Source organism: Nematolebias whitei, chromosome 20, assembly GCF_014905685.2.
Source record: "Nematolebias whitei isolate Nwh7 chromosome 20, NemWhi1, whole genome shotgun sequence".
Lineage (NCBI taxonomy): Eukaryota > Metazoa > Chordata > Actinopteri > Cyprinodontiformes > Rivulidae > Nematolebias > Nematolebias whitei.
The window spans coordinates 141,572-155,619 of NC_056517.1; the positions used below are offsets into that span (position 1 = coordinate 141,572).

Genomic DNA, 14,048 nt, shown 5'->3' on the forward strand with positions numbered 1-14,048 from the left:
GATTTTGACCTTAGGCTTAGTCGTGACACCAGATTAAGTTCACTACACGTTGCCCACGTACAGTGACACAACAACAAGTGGCAAAGTGACATTGAGGATGAGAACAGACACATAGGAGGGTGTCCAGCAAACAAAACAGAGCAAACGTGAACAAGATCCTAATGAATACACATCAATAACTGTAACAGGATCAAACAGGTGCTGAAATCCTGGTGTGTAAAACAATTCTGCAGCCAGGGATTACTCTGTATAGGCTTGTGTGATTTATACACTGAACCCTAACACTAGGGGAGGAAAAGATAGCATATCTTGAATTAATACCATCATGATGACGTTTCCTCAGAGGAAGTATAACAGAGACAAATTGGCATGTAAAGCATGTTAAAACTGAACTTCCATTCCCTCGCTAGTTATTAGAGCTCTCAGGGAAAGAGCAGTAGTTCAGATGTGAAACAATAAATGAGCTGAATTTCTCTGGGAACAGTTTAAAGAAAATATTTTGCTGTATATATATAAATAAAACAACAACAACAATTGTTGGTTACGTATTGTAACCCCAGATTCTATGAGTATAGGCATAGCCCTTTAAGACTGTCGCTAGTGGGTTTATCCCTAGGCACTCAACGCAGCACTAAAAACTTTAATCCACACCCACCTGCTGTGTGTGGGCCTCACCCCTGGTCCATATAAATTACGGTGAGACCGGGTAATCGGCTCCCAAATAGCTTTTTTCCTCAACCTTTTAGGAACCAGTGAGGCCCAGAGCTTAAAGGGCTAGGCCTATACTCATAGAATCTGGGGTTACAGTACGTAACCAATGTTCTATTTCGTATAGGCTTCGCCCTTTAAGACTGCCGCTAGTAGGCTAAAGACGCAGCAGGATGTAGTCTATGCCTCACTGGGTCCATTCAGACACAACATGAAGCACCTGCTTGCACAACAAAAACATTTCATCACTCAGCCTTCTGTGTGCGTAATTACGCTGCAGGGTTTGACACGGCGGAGCTGAGCTGATAGAGCTTCGGCTCTCGGCTGTGATAAACTGCTCTCATTGTAGTTGAATTTAGCTCCACTTCCAGATAAACAATCATCTGTCACAGACCAACTGAAGTTTTTCCCAGTTTATAGAAACCCAAGGATTAGCAGGTGAAACACTAGCATTTTGGTCTGTGCGACAGCTTTCTAACTGGACCGAGCTAATAAGAGCAGATCGTCCAGATAAAATGATTTCTCGTTCCTGCCATGTGTAATGACTGCATAGCCATCTCCACACATTTTGAGAACATACGTGGGGTGTTTCAAAATGATGGAAATGTGAAAATATGCACTCTTCAGATCTATGGAGGTGAAAACCAGTCGTTATGGTGAAGTTCTCCAGCAGCTGTTTGTCAGCATGTGGAATTGTCTCCCCATGATCGAATTGCTGAACATGAACAGGTCAAGAATGGATCTCATCCCTCCGGTTTTTTATCAGAACCAGGAAGTAATGGGAGGAAAAAAAAAAGTATTTTCCTCTCCGTTGGGAACTCTGGAAATCAGGTTTTTCGTCAGAAATTCCTGAACTTCTGACTGGAGAGACGACCTCTGTTCTGGAGAAGACAGAACCGTCTCTATAATCCCTCTGAACGGTGGGGGTTGAGCTGCGAACTGCAGCGTGTAACCCCTTCTGATCAGATGGTCTATCCATCTGTCCAGGAAACACACTCACTGCCACTCTGAGTAGCGCTTGGAGAGCAGGCACGCATTTGTGTTGTGTCATGTTTCTCATGAACGTCAACCAGACTAAAAAATCCTTACTGCCATCACTGACTCCGGAGATTCTCCAGGGGAGCCCAATGGGGGCTCCAACAGCAAAAAGGGCTGTATGTGTGCCTCTGTGCTGGGCCCAGGCTGTGGTCTCACATAGAGCTGATGTGAGCTGGCGCTAACTGAGGAGGCATGAGTGCTTTCTGAGTGAGATGCCGTTTCGGTGAAGGCTGCAGCTGTCATGGAGAAACATGTTTACTCCCACTGCGCTGTGACTAGGCAGAAAACAGCAGACATTAAAAATGGGGTCTGGCTGAAAACAAGGGATTTTACCAGACTCGGTCCACTGAAAAAACATCATTTTAGCTGATGTGGCAGATGAGTGCTTTGTGATATTCACTGAACTGCGGTGCCATTTAAAAAGCTGTTTAGAGGTTACTGTCTCATTCTGTGTGGGGAATGTGTGAAGAGAGGCATCTGTGAGCTCAGCTGATCTGACAGTCTCAGATGAAACTTTACTTTCAGAGGTGTTTCTGTTTTATATCAAAAGATACATAGTCAAAAAACGCATACCTTCCCCTCAAGGATCTGTTACCTGGTGGAGGGGGCCGGTGGAGGAGCAGGGCATGAAGTCGCTGCTGCAGCTGTGGAGTGCCTCTGGTGCTGTTGCTGGCCAAGGCGGTCCCTCCAGCGGCCGGAGGGGCAGATGGACTGTGACGTCACCAGATGGTGTACAGTCTCTGAGACCTCCTCGGACCTCTGCGATTTCTCAAGGATGGTCCTGAAGTTGGCCCTGAACAGCGCCTCTGGGGTTATGGGGCCCTCCAGCAGGTCTTTCTGCAGCCTCTCGGACAAGGATGGTGAGAGGCAGAGCCAAGTGGTCCTCTGGATCATGGTCATCCAGGCGGCAATGTGGGACAGGCAGATCGCAGAGATGGCACATGTTTAAGATGACATCAGCAGCTTTAGAGAGAGAGTTCTTTGTCTCCTCCAGCAGGTCTGCTTCTTCCAGCCTCTTAGAGATGCTGTAGGCCAGCATGGTGACATTGTTGTTCGCTGCGGCCATCTGGAATGAGCACTGGTGAGCTTGGTTGGAGACCTTGTCACCATCTGGTCATGCTTCCTTGGAGGGACAGGTTGCTGGTCCATCCTGGAAGCTTTTGCCCCAAGTGTCACCGCCAGGCTTGGCTCCACGGGGGATGACCGAGGGAAAAACACTGATCGGTAAAACCCTCGACTCTGGAGATAGAATAGAATAGAATAGAATAGAATAGAATTCAACTTTATAATCATTGCACATGTCACAGGTACAAAGCAACGAAATGCAGTTTGCATCTATCCAGAAGTGCTTAGCAAGAAAAATAAATTGGTAGATGTATATAGTACAATATACAGTAAGTTGCTTTGAATATGCTATAGGTATAAATATATACAGGTTGTGAGTGTACAGACTATGAACAGGTTATAATATGAAGGGGTATAAACAGCTATATAAAAGAAAAAAATATATATAAGTATGTGAGTACTTATGAACAGTAGATAGTATATTATGTGTACAGTTTGTACAGTAGTGGGCTAACGGATGAAAGTGCAGGTGGTGGTGTTACAGTCCATGTGCTGTTGTTGTGTGTATGAGGATACAGACCATTGTTGTTATTCAGATGTCAGGAGGCAGAGTTAAGGAGTGTGACAGCTGTGGGGAAGAAGCTGTTCTGGTACATGGAGGATGTACATGGAGATGGAGGCAAAGGTGGAGATGGATGTCTTCAACTTGTCCAGCCCAGCTGCAGCCTCGTTGCAGTGTGACGTCACATCTGGACAGCGAGGCCAGATAGGGTCAGGGCGACGAGCCAGAGCAGAGCCAACCTTGCCACCAGATCATCCGATCAGGGTGGAAGGAGGCGAGAGACGGAAAGTCCCTTGTGTTAGCATCCTCCTGGATTACGCCGGTCAGCTCCGAGAGGAGGGCGCCGATGGCTGGGAGCGGTGTGGTCGCCGACATGGGAAGATCCGAGGTGGCTGAACATCCGCTCGGCCACTCATCTTCCGTCACTACGCTCTCCAGGAGAGAGGGGGCAGCTCCGCATCGCCTTTGTAGGAGGAATCATTTGATTCACTTCGTGACTGCATCAAAGAAGGCGGTGGCGTCATCCCGCGCATAGCATCCCGCCACAGAAAAAAACACTCAGTGGAGCTGCTGTCAACAACGCTTTTTTCGAGGGAATCATCCAATTTACCTTGAGAAAAAAAACGTTAGAAAAGGCGGTGGCGTTGTCCAGCGAGTAGCGGCCCTCCACGGAAAAACATTCAGCGGGGCCGCTGCTAACATCGCCCTTTTCAAAGAAATCATTCTATTACTGCGAGGAAAAAACACGTTAGAAAAGGCAGTGGCATCGTACAGCGAGTAGCGGCCATCCATGGAAAAGCACTCCTTGGCGTTTACCTTGAACAAGGCTACTCGTCTGCTTCTCCTCGGGGAGGAAGAGCTCACCGGGATGGCAGGGGGTTGGCATGGCGGAGACCCAGTAATCCTTAGCAAAGGTTGTGCCAGTCAAATCTGGACAACTTTTCCTTCTTCGTTCTTCTGACAGTGCTAGCTAGTTGGCTGAAGAAAAAATGGGAGCCGATTACCCAGTCTCGCTGTAATTTATCTGGACCGGGGGTGAGGCCCACACACAACAGGTGGGCATGGACTAAAGTTTTCAGTGCTGCGCTGAGTGCCTAGGGACAAACCCACTAGCGATAGTCTTAAAGGGCGAAGCCTATACGAAATTGAACAGCAGGGTTTTGGTGTTCATGATCTTTCTTGTGTTTCTGATATCTCTAAACTTTTATTCCATGACACAAGAAAAATATTATTTGTCTGTATTCATCTACAAAAAAATTATCCCTCATTTTGGTTTAAACTCCTTGTGTCTTCCTTGTTAAAGTACCCATTCATGAGCATCAGCATATTCTTCTACACTTGATATATTCTGCTGATAGCTACAAAAGGAAATGGATGTTAGTGTTTACAGATGTTTTAGATCAGTGCACTCTTTAAAAATTAAATTACTTTGAGTCCATTCCATTCTTCAAAACATGTTTAAATGTGTTTTTTCCAAAAGACTGCAACACTTAAACAACAACAAAAAAATGATAATGAAAGTGCGTTTCTCTCTTACAGAAAACAGTTTTCAAGGTGTCTGAAACACCTTATTTCCTAGATTTTTTTTTTTTTGAGTTTAAAGTAATAAGCTGAAATAAATGTGGCTATAATAGTACCCCAGTTTGTATGATCCAAGATACTAAAACTTTGTTTTATCTGAGTTAAACAAACATAGAACATGTCTGAATCTGAACTGTATGGTAAATACAGTGGTATTTGAATGTTTGTGAAGCCTTTTATAGTTTTCTATATTTCTGCATAAATATGACCTAAAACATCATCAGATTTTCACACAAGTCCTAAAAGTAGATACAGTCAGAGTCAGAGTCAGAGTTTCTTTATTGTCATTCGCACCTCATGTGGTACATGTGGTGGAGCGAAATTATGTACACGGGGTCCCAGTTACATCCAACAATAAAATGTATAAGAAAAACAGTAATAACATCTAAGATATGAACTAAGAAAAACATCAACTGAATATACACTAAGCACTCATAACATAAAACATTGAACATCAGCACAAACATGAAGAGAACCCAGTTAAACAATTGAGACAAAATATTATACTTGGTAATTTATTTATTGAGTAAAATATTCCAATATTACATATTTGAGAGTGGTAAATGTATGTGAACCTCTAGGATAAGCAGTTAATTTGAAGGTGAAATTAGAGTCAGGGTGCCCACTCACACCTGATCATCATTCCATTGATTGAAAACACCTTTTTGATTTTGAGAACTGGGGTCTGTCAAAGTCTGCTCTTCACAACAAGTTTGTGGAAGTGGATCATGACAGGAACAGAGGAGATTTCCGAGGAGCTCAGAAAAAGAGTTGTTGATGCTCATCAGGCTGGAAAAGGATACAAAACATCTGTAAAGAGTTTGGACTCCACCAATCCACAGTCAGACAGACTGTGTACAAATGGAGGTAATTCAAGACCATTGTTACCTCCCCAGGAGTGGTGGACCAACAAAGATCACACCAAGACGTATAATAGTAGGCGAGGTCACAAAGGACCCAAGGGTAACTTCTAACAATTGAAGACCTCTCTCACATTGACTAATGTTAATGTTCATGAGTCCACCATCAGGAGAACACTGAACAACAATGGTGTCATGGCAGGGTTGCAAGCACGAAGCTACTGCTTTCCAAAAAGAACATTGCTGGCTGCTCGTCTGCAGTTTGCACAAGAACAAATAAATATCCTGATGCATGCTCAATAATCCAGGTAGAAAAATCTAAAAAAGTTAAATCTGGTCCTCTGGACATTCAAAAGAACAAAACAAAGCAAATCAACAAAAAATGTAGAAACGTTTTGTCTCTCATCCGAGAGACTTCCTCAGTCTGAGGAGCTGTATTCAGCTCAGTCTCTTAAATGGGCTTTTAAACCCCAAAATACATTACGGCAAAGACTGGTTCATCCCAAAGATCCAGTCCCCCGGCACAAACAGAGCAATGTTGTGTATGCTGTTCAGTGTCAGGAGGGCTGTGATCAGTCTTACATCGGGGAAACAAAACAGCCACTGGCCAAAAGGATGGCCCAGCACAGAAGATCAACATCATCAGGCCAGGACTCTGTGGTCTACACTCATCTCCAGGCCAGCGGTCACTCTTTCAGGGATGAAGATGTTCACATCCTGGACAGAGAGGAACGATGGTTTGAGAGAGGAGTAAAGGAGGCCATCTTTGTGAAAAGAAACCGTCCATCATTAAACAGGGGTGGAGGCCTCCGGGTTCAACTGTCCCCCTCTTACAATGCTGTGATTGCTAGTATCACTCAGCCCTCTGTGAACAGTAAACAGCCATCAGTGTGCTAATGATCCATTGTTATGCTGATGGTCCTTCTTGAGCATGTGATCAGCTGGTTTTGGTTGTCAGCAGCAAAACTGGTTGATCCACCCTGAGACGGAGCTATTTAAGAGACTGAGCTGAATACAGCTCCTCAGACTGAGGAAGTCTCTCGGATGAGAGACGAAACGTTTCTACATTTTTTGTTGATTTGCTTTGTTTTGTTTTTTTTGAATGTCCAGAGGACCAGATTTAACCTTTTTAAGAACAAATAAAGCTGTCAGAGTCAAACACTCCACTTTTTATTCCACTCAGTTTTGCTTCTTCAGTTCTGCAGCAGTTCTGCTTCTTCAGTTCTGCAGCACCCATGTAGGGTTAACTACTGTACCCATCCTGAGCCTGAACAGAACTCTGATGTCATGTCTCTTGAAATATGTAAAATACCTGCTCTAAAGTCTGCAGTGATTTGCAGAGGCTGGTGGATCGACTTTGCTTTCAATGCTTGTTGGCAGCCAGTAAAAAGGTTCTGAGGTCACCGACCTGTTTGGGACTTCAGAGCCAGACCCTGTCCTCCCTCTGGAACCCTGAATCACAGGTTTTCCCCAGATTATCTTAAAAAGTATAAAACAGAAAAGAGAGTTAAAACAAAGCTTCAAATAAGTGGATAGTTTTGAATACATGTCTGTAGTTAAGAGAAACAAACTCCCATGTCAGCAAGCATGTTTTGTCCCTCAGTTCCAAACTGAATTTAAACAAATTAAGGGGGAGTGGTGGCGCAGAGGTTAGAGAGATGGGCCTGTGATCCGAAGATCGCCGGTTCACGCCCCGGCCCCGACAACATCAAAATTGTGGGTGGGGTAGGTGAAACACCCACACTTGCCCCCACCCTCATTCGCCCCACTCTGGGCCCATGAGCAAGGCCCTTAACCCCACCATGTGCTCCCTAAACAGGTCTCTCTTGAAAATGAGTTCTCGTGGCTCAATGAGACTAACCTGGATAAATAAAGGCTAAATGAAAAAAATGAAAAAAAAATTGGGAAATCAAGTCTGAAAACATAAAGGACCAATAAACATCCATCCATCCATTATCTTTACCCGCTTTTTCTTTTTTGGGTCACGGGGTTCGCTGGTGCCCTGTCCAGCCATCACTGTGCAAGAGGTGGGGGGCACCCTAGACAGGTAGTCCATCACAGGGACACATAGAGACAAACGAGACAAACAACCATTCACTCTCTCACTCACACCTAGGGACAATTTAGAGTTACCAATCAGCCTAACATGCATGTTTTTGGACTGTGGGAGGAAACTGGAGTACCTGGAGAAAACCCACGCATGCACAGAGAGAACATGCAAACTGCACCCAGAAATGTCCCGGGCCATGATTTGAACCGGTGACCTTCTTGATGAGAGGCAACTGGTCTACCAACTGAGCCACCGTGCCCTTCGACCAATAAACAAAAATCATTAAAGAATCAATTTGGTATTGCCCTATAATTCATGACAGAACAGATGCCTTTAAACAACAAAATAACATGAAGTGAAATTAATTATCTTAATTTCCTTTATTCAACCTGATTTCAAAACCCCATTTAGAACAAAATCACATTTGTAAGAGGGACCTGAGCAACACACCATTGACAGGTGTGCATGCATCTTCTCCCTGATGGACGTCTCTATTCAAGGACTCTTGTTATTCACCATGGGAGTGGGTACTCCTATCATTCATTATATGATGAGATAGGCTGACAAGGGGGGTTACTGATGTCTCTTTCAGCAGAAGGTAATTTAGACCTTCTTCAATCTGGTCAACCCACTCCCCACAGCTCCACAGTAAGGTATTCCTTTAGTTATTATCCCAGAAAAGCAATCACTCATTTCCATAATTATACTCGACTGTTGGACTTTCGGCAACTGACAACCTTTTGGGTTTACAAGGTACCACTGTGGTACCACTGTTGTTTCTCGCCCCAACAGTCAAGGCAATTCTGTCCAGAAATTTTGTCCCGTCAGACCAAAATGTCCCCTTCAGACTAAGCCAGTATCTCCAGTTCCCTCATTTCCACAGTGAGAAATTACCCCTTAATTATAATCCCTGTTATTTTATTGAAACAAAGTCTCACCTGCTCAGTTCTGAACCCAAGTCTGTTTAATTGAGTTGAGTCCAATTATTACAGACCACTGAAATCAACCTGTCGTTTCTCTTCAAATCTTCAGTTCAGGTTGAGGGCTGGAAGCTTTCCATCTCTTTCGATCTCTTTCATTTCCAGAGATCTGTTAGTCTGGCAAATGAATGATAATTTTATTAACAAATGGCTATTTCAAGGAATTTCAAGGAATACTGTGCAAAGGACTACATGTGCTATACATGTTAAAATATCATATAAAAAAGGAAGAAGCAGGTCAAAGGTAATGGATGGATGGATTGATATAAAAAGATGCAAAGGCAAAAACACATTTTAAGGGATGTTATATTTAAAAATAAACAATTTACAGACTTTAGTGTAGCTAAAAGTACTCAGTTGCATGATTGGTAAAGATACAGACAAACTAAATAGTCACAATTTTACAGAATTGATGCAAAAATGTATTACATTGATTATCATTAATTGCGTTACATTTATCGCAGTACAGTTAAGTCATAGTATGCGGGAGTGGTGGTGCAGAGGTTAGAGAAGGTGGGCCTGTGATCAGAAGATCACTGGTTTAACTCCCTGTACCAACAACATCAAAATGTGGGTGGGATAGGTGAAACACCCACTCCTGCCTCCACCCCCATTTGCTCCACTCTGGGCCCTTGAGCAAGGCCCTTAAACCCTTCAACTACTCCCTCAGGCACCCTAGATGGCAGCTCTCTGCTCCACACAGAGGGCTGTGGTAGCTCAGTGGTCTGTGGTTGTGTCAGGAAGGGCATCCAGCGTAAAAAATAATTGCCAAGTCTTCATACGACTTAGTTCGCTGTGATGACCCCTGCGAAGGGAGCAGCCGAAAAAAAGTGAAGTCATTGTATGGTTTTAAATATAAACAAGCTTAGAACATATAAATCACTAAAAAAAAACACTGACACACTTACAGAGATAACACTGTGAGTTTTTAAGTAAGAAAATAGTTCAATGGAGGCACCCCTTTGCTATAATATTGGTCAAACCAATGCATGTCTGTTATTGTTAATATTGTTTGACTCCAAGATCTAAAGCCGGGGAAACAACAGGATGTGCATGCTCCTGCTGTGCCCAAACACGTTTTGGTACAATGCTGTTCCTGGAGTGACATGAAATGTAGCAAGCATCAAGGTGCTGAGGAGAACTCACCTCATCTAGGTCGACTTAGAGCTACAATGCATGAAATTATTTTATGGAAGTCTCACTTGTATCTTTTTTAATATACATACTAGTATATGACATAAGTTACCTCAGTTTAGCGATCCTTGATACAAATCTTTGATTTTTCCAATAAAATACCTCTCTATTTTCCAAATCACACCATGTTAAAGAAAAAAACTAACAAATGTAGCAATAACTACGCATGCTGTTTGTTTTGTGCATGCCTAAAATAGATTTTGGCTGACACAGAGAGTTGCAGCATTAGTTCTGCCTGGTAAACACTCCAGCCTGGGAAAAATAAAGGTAAATAAATAAATAAATAAAAACAATTCAGCAACATCGCAGCCCCCTGACACGTCTATGGGCCCTTCAGTTGGGAGTGCATCACAGTTTGAGAACTAATATCATATTTAGCCAATGACAGAGTTTTATCTGATTTGACCTTAACAACAAAATCATGAGGAAATTCATCACAAGATTTTTTTGCACAGCGTGTGTCGTGGATGACTCTGAGCCACATATTTAAAGGAATATCTGTAAAATTACTCAAGTTGCTGCTATTTTTGTGTTGGCTAAGGTAGTCTGCAGCAGCCATCTGAATGGGTTTGACTCCAAATGTTAATCAAGTGTGGTTGTACCTGAAATCTTAACTATCTGTCAGTTTCATTAAAAATTGTCAAGGGATGCATGAGATGTTTTGCAATATGTAATGGCAAATTTTGAAATGAAGATTTTATATGATCTGTTAGTGCTCTGAGTATGTATTAAGGATCAGTCTCAGCTACTACCACACAAACTGTTAGGTCATTATCTGTAAAAGTGAAAGGGTTGTAGCTATAACTCGTGATTGGGGTGCATGCATCTAACGATTACTTTCTGCAAGTTTCAATTAAATCCATCAATCTGTTAATGAAATATATTCATTTATTATTTATTAACTTTTATTTAACCAGGCAGATCCCACTGAGAGGGCAGCACGGTGGCGCAACTGGTAGAGCTGCTGCCTCTCAGCGAGCAGGTCCCTGGTTCAAACCCCGGTCCAGGGGCCTTTCTGGGTGGAGTTTGCATGTTCTCTCCGTGCATGCGTGGGTTTTCTCCGGGTACTCCGGTTTCCTCCCACAGACCAAAAACATGCATGTTAGACTGATTGGTAACTCTAAATTGTCCCTAGGTGTGAGTGAGGGAGTGAATGTTTGGTTGTCTCGTTGGTCTCTATGTGGCCCTGTGATGGACTTGCGACCCGTCCAGGGTGTCCCCCGCCCCTCGCACAGTGATTGCTGGACATGGGCACCAGCGACCCCCGTGACCCAAAATGGAATAAACGGGTAAAGATAATGGATGGATGGATGGAGATCCCACTGAGATCACAGATCTCTTTTGCAAGGGAAGCCTGGATCTGAAGGCAGCATGTTTGTGGGCTATGGGAAGAAACTGGAGTACCTGGAGAAAACCCACGCAAGCATGTGAAGAACATGCAAACTCCACACAAAAAGACCCCAGGTCCAACTGAGGATTGAACCCACGACTTTCTTGCTGTGAGGCAACAGTGTTAATCACTGAACCATCATGCTGCCATCATAATCAATATTAAATATTTTGCCAACAGTCAGACACACACACACAGGCATGTACAAAAACATCATCGACCACCTGCAGGATTTCAAATTCCTCTATTTTAAACAATTTGACAGGGTGTAATAGGAAAACTGTGTGCACGTTCTGAAAATTGTTTTTTAATCGTACAGCTTTTCTTCCATGTTGTCTAATCTGAACAGACCTTTGACAGTAATAAATTAAAGTGTTGTTTTCAGGGCCTGAGCCTGATGGATAGCAAACAGTCTGAATAGCCCCAGGTCCTGCATGTATATATAGCAGTCAACCTCAATACTGATGACCCATATCACACACACACACACACACACACACACATACACACGCACCACAGCAATGGAAATCATACACTAGAGGCTGCAGCTGAATTTCTTTCTGGGTATTTGGCACAACGAAAAAAGTGTGCATGTTCAATTCATCCTGAATGTCATGACTCTGTGCTACAACTTTGCAATGCTGTCTGAGCATCGTCACTTTGTCTTCATAGTGCACTCATTAGCACCTCATTATCTCCACCATGTTTTTATATCACCAACACATTGTTCACACTTGAATAATTACACAGTTTGGTTTATAAATGTGTCTGAATGAACGGGGGCTTTAAAGACCCCTCTTCTCACAGGAAGAAAACGTTTTTTTCAAAAGCAAACTTGTCAACAGAATGTGCCATGTGGAAACTGACCGAGCATACGAAAAACAAGTGAGAGACAGGGAAGCTAACAAAGCTCACAGCAAAACACCACAATTTTAAAGCGTTAATAGCTGTGCCTATCCAATTTTTTACCAGTTTGACTTGGTGCAATTTTTGACAGAACATCCAGACATACTCTAAAATTTGGATTGAAATGATAAGTAGTCAATGTTGGAATGTTTGCTGCACTCAGGACATCATGCCCTCTTTACCTTCAGTCATGCTGCTTCTTTCATCCATGAACTGTTTCCTTTTCTCTCAAGTACAAATAGATTCTGCTCTGCAGGGCCAAATATCCCCTGACTGAATAAACTGGTTCAGGTTCATATTGAAAGTTATGTAATAGGCATATTATTGAGATTGAATGCTTATTAGTATTGCAGTTTTACAAACAAACATCCCTAAACACTGATGTAATTTCAGTTTTGATCTTATGATAAGATTATCTGCATTTGCATTTATCAGTAATGAATTGTAATGACACATTTTATAGGACGTAAACAAGTGTCATAAAGCAGAAGTCCCTAACACTGATCCCTGTGGTCTACTGGTCTGTGTTTTCAATGTTTTCCTGCTTGCAACGAGTCATTGAGTGGCTTCTGCTAAACTTGATGACTGTATAAGTAGAAAATTCAATTTGGGCAATTCATTATAATAAAATAGATTAATTAAATTATGGGGTGGCTGTGGCTGAGTATTATGCCCCTTTTCCACCGTCACGGCGCGGGTCGGATATTTCCCGCTTCACGCGCGTTTGAGGTCTTTCCACTGTTCCTGGAACCGGCTCGCCTCGCTAAATTCTGGCCCGGCTTCTCAAGGGGTCCAAGCGAGCCGCGCTGTGACGTCAGAAACACTGTCGGTCACTGATTGGTCGGGGGGAGGAGTCTGTGGAGTCTTTCTAAACAACCCGATCCACCATTTTTTTCTCTCCCGCTTGCCATTAGCAATAACTCGAGGAGCGTATCTTTTAGTATTTTGAAGCTATATAAAAACAATAATATCAAAGCCGTGGTCAAATGCAGAAGTGCAGGTGTTGTTGTGCTTGGTGGCCGATGACAAAAGTCAAAGCGAGCTAGATGGAGGATTGGAGGGTGGTTTGGACACGACTACTGCTCTACTTGAATCATTTATAGAAGATGGTGAGTGTTTTCTAACTTTAAACATATTTTAAGTTACTCATCCCATCGGTTCTGAACATATTTTTAACTAACAAAAGAGGCTGACGCCATAATAGGACAACATCGGTGCTACGATGCTAAGCTAATTTGCATAAACGCTAACTGTCCTCCGGTCCCGTTTCTCACTGTATTTTATCCAGAACGTATTTCAGCGCGTGACAGTTCATCTCTAAACTCCACATTAAACCCTCCAAGCCTCCCGGCTCCTGCTCCTGCTCCATCAGAGGAGTCTACACCTGACAGAGCTCCATCACAGCCCAGCTGCACCTCACAGAGCAGCACAACGCTGCAACTTCTGTGCTCGGTAAGATGCAACATGTTCCACATCACTTTATTCATGCTGATAAGGACTTGATTTATTTTTAAAGTTAAAAAAGTAAAACGTTGAATAAATACTGAACTGGGATGAAATTATGTACTTTGTACACAGGGTCCCAGTTACAGACAACAAAATGTAAAAGAAAAACTGTAATAAGATCTAAGATATGAATTAAGAAAAATATCAACTAAAAAACATCAGTTTCATGTTGCTGCTGATCTGTTTCATGTTGCTGCTGATCTGTTTC

At 42.9% G+C, this 14,048-nt stretch overlaps 1 protein-coding gene across 1 annotated transcript in view; it reads left to right on the forward strand.

Moving 5' to 3' along the window:
* The window catches only part of cnksr2a (connector enhancer of kinase suppressor of Ras 2a), a 198,804-nt gene that overhangs the window by 77,969 nt on the left and 106,787 nt on the right, over positions 1-14,048 (forward strand). The gene's annotated exons all lie outside the window — the stretch shown is intronic.